Source organism: Choloepus didactylus, chromosome 21, assembly GCF_015220235.1.
Source record: "Choloepus didactylus isolate mChoDid1 chromosome 21, mChoDid1.pri, whole genome shotgun sequence".
In the NCBI taxonomy this organism is placed as follows: Eukaryota; Metazoa; Chordata; class Mammalia; order Pilosa; family Megalonychidae; genus Choloepus; species Choloepus didactylus.
In genome coordinates this window covers 35339758-35342917 of record NC_051327.1, presented here as the reverse complement: position 1 = coordinate 35342917, position 3160 = coordinate 35339758, and the positions used below count along the sequence as shown (strand labels likewise).

Below are 3160 nucleotides of genomic sequence, written 5' to 3'. Positions count from 1 at the left end.
TCTAAAGGGGCATTAGAAAGTGGGCACTTTAGCAGACATTGCCTCTGACTTTTTTCTCAAGCTCACCCTTTATCCCATGATTTATGGACAGCCTTTTAGGAAGAAATCTCGATTGTGTATGATCATGGCAGGAGGGATATTCCAAGCCATTACAGAATCCTGGGGAGGTGGGATGGGTAGGAGGTGCAGATCCAGCCCCATAGCCAGGGGCAGGCTTTGAACCGATACTCCTGGGACTTAAAAAAATCTCAACAGGTAACACAAAGGCAAAAAGCACATTGGGGGGTCAGATTCTTTGAGGCTGTGGAGGCACCTTGGGCTCCTACCCTTAGCTATGGCTGTGGTCTTTTCTCCCAATCCCTGCCTGTGTCTTCACCTGGCCTTCCAGCTGCCTTTGAATTCTATAATCCTATGATACCCTCAAGCCATTATCCTTTTGTTTATTTCAACCAGAAGCTATTTCTGTTGCTGACGTCCAAGAATGCTGACGGATACAGACGTTGAAGTTGGACACCACGCTCCTTCCTTCCAGGGGTAGTTCCTTCCATAAGTTATGACATTGCTGCTACCCTTCTGCATTGAACGATGGCTGGGTGTAGTTTTAGGGCTCTTTGGTTGTAGAAAATAAAAACCAATCCAAAAGGGTAGGCACAGATGGAGAATTCATTATAAAGAGGCAGTGGTATCTCATGGACACTGAAGGAAGACAAGTCTTTGAAAGGCATTCAAATGAGACATCACTGAATGGTGAATTTCACTGACTCTGCACTTTGCTTTGGTTCCACCACCTCCAGGAAGTCTTCCCTGACTTCAGAGACTGTCTTTTCTCTGTTTGTCTCTGTCACGTCTTGCATTCTTCCCTGCCCATTCAAGAAAGCACGGGAGCTTTTCATGGGGGAGCCGCTGGGTTGAGAGGAACGTGGCCTTCTCCTCTCCCCGACATGGCGTGTGCTCGTCCATTGATATTGGTGTACTCTGAAAAGGGGGAGTCATCTGGCAAAAATGTTACTCTGCCTGCTGTATTCAAGGCTCCCATTAGACCGGATATTGCAAACTTCGTTCACACCAACTTGTGCAAAAACAACAGACAGCCCTATGCTGTCAGTGAGTTAGCAGGTCATCAAACCAGTGCTGAGTCCTGGGGCACTGGCAGAGCTGTGGATCAAATCCCGAGTTCAAGGCAGTGGGTCTCACCAATGTGGCCAGGGTGCTTTTGGAAATACGTGTCATGGAGGTTGCATGTTTGCACCAACCAAAACATGGCATCGATGGCACCGTAGAGTAAACACAACACAGAAGCGATATGCCACCTGCTCTACCCTGGCTGCCTCAGCCTTACCAGTGCTGGTCATGTCTAAAGATCGTCGCATTGAGGAAGCTCCTGAACTTCCTTTGGTGGTGGAAGATAAAGTTGAAGGCTACAAGAAGACCAAGGAGGCTGTTTTGCTTCTTAAGAAACCTAAGGCCTGGAATGATATCAAAAAGGTCTATACCTCTCAGCGAATGAGAGCTGGCAAAGGCAAAATGAGAAACCCGTCGTCACATACAGCACAGGGGACCATGCATCATCTATAATGAGGACAATGGCATCATCCAGGCCTTCAGAAACATCCCTGGAATTACTCTGCTTAATGCAAGCAAGCTGAATATTTTGAAACTTGCTCCTGGTGGGCATGTGGGACGTTTCTGCATTTGGACTGAAAGTGCTTTCCGCAAGTTAGATGGCCTGTATGGCATGTGGTGTAAAGCTGCCTCCCTCAAGAGTAACCACAACCTTCCCATGCCCAAGATGATGAACACAGACCTTAGCAGAATCCTGAAAAGCCCAGAGATCCGAAGAGTCCTCCGAGCACCACGCCAGAAGATTCATCGCAGAGTTCTAAAGAAGAACCCACTGAAAAACCTGAGAATCATGTGGAAACCGAATCCCTGTGCAAAGACTATGCATCGAAACACCATTCTTCACCAGGCTGGGAATCAAACTCAGGATGGAGAAAGCTGCAGCAGCACTAGAGGCCGAATCAGATGAGAAGGGGGTTCCAGGCAAGGAGCCTGTAGTGGGGAAGAAAGGACAGAAGGCTGTTGGTGTTAAGAAGCCACAGAAGCAGAAGCCTTTGGTGGGAAAGAAGGCTGCAGCTACCAAGAAGCCCGCAGAAAAGAAACCTACTGCAGAAGAAAAGAAGCCTGCTGTTTAAATTGCTTATTCCGTAAAAGTCAAATTATATTGGACACCTTATTTTGAATAAAGAAAAGGCAAAAAAAAAAAAAAAAAAGAAAAGAAAGCACGGGAGCTATATATGTGTATGCATATGCGTATATATATATATTTCAATGAACATTTATTTAACTCTGTATCAGTTGGCCAATTAATAAATAACCACAAAATCTCACTGGCTTACAGCTATAGGCATTTATTTAGCTCCTGAGCCTGAGGCTCTGCTGAGGGTCAGCTGGCCTGGCTTCCGTGGCTGGGGCCGTTTTGCTCCGTGTGTAATCTTTCTGGGACTCAGCTCAGAGGCCAGCAGCAACCAGAGGGCCGCTCACCTCCAGGTGATGGCAGATGTGCAAGAAGACACAGAGACAGGTGAGTGTTCTGAAGGGCTGGACTTGGAACTGGCCCATGTCACTTCCACCCCATTCCATTGGCCAAAGCAAGTCACACTTGCACTTCAGAGAGCTCACCTGGTGGCCACGCAGAGGGTGGATGACAGGGAGTGAGGCTGGAGGCCCTGCAGCAACCCAAGAGGATAGGGTACATCTCGGACCCAGAACAGAAGCCCCAAAAGATGGGTGGGCACCCTGCATTTATGGGACTGAATCATCTCCCACAAAGACACGTTCAAGTCCCAACCCCTTATCCTAGGGACATGAACCCATTTGTAAACAGGACTTTGATGATGTTATAGTTAAGGTGAGGCCAAATTGAATCAGGGTGGCCCTTATTCCTGTAAGACTGGAGTCCTTATAAGCAGAGGAAATTTGGATGCAAGAGAGGAAGCAGATGGAGGAGGAGACAGGAGGAGACAGACGGCCACCTGACAAATGCAGAGACTGAGTCTCTGCATGGGTGGTCGGCAAGACAAGAACCTGACAAACTTCAGAAGAAGCATGATCCTGCAAGCACCTTGATGTTGGATTTCCAGCCTCCAAAACTGTGAGA

The 3160-nt window shown here is 47.7% G+C and overlaps 1 pseudogene; it reads left to right on the top strand.

Moving 5' to 3' along the window:
* Positions 1–905: 905 nt before the first annotated feature.
* Positions 906–2195, top strand: LOC119517239 (annotated as a pseudogene).
* Positions 2196–3160: the final 965 nt, after the last annotated feature.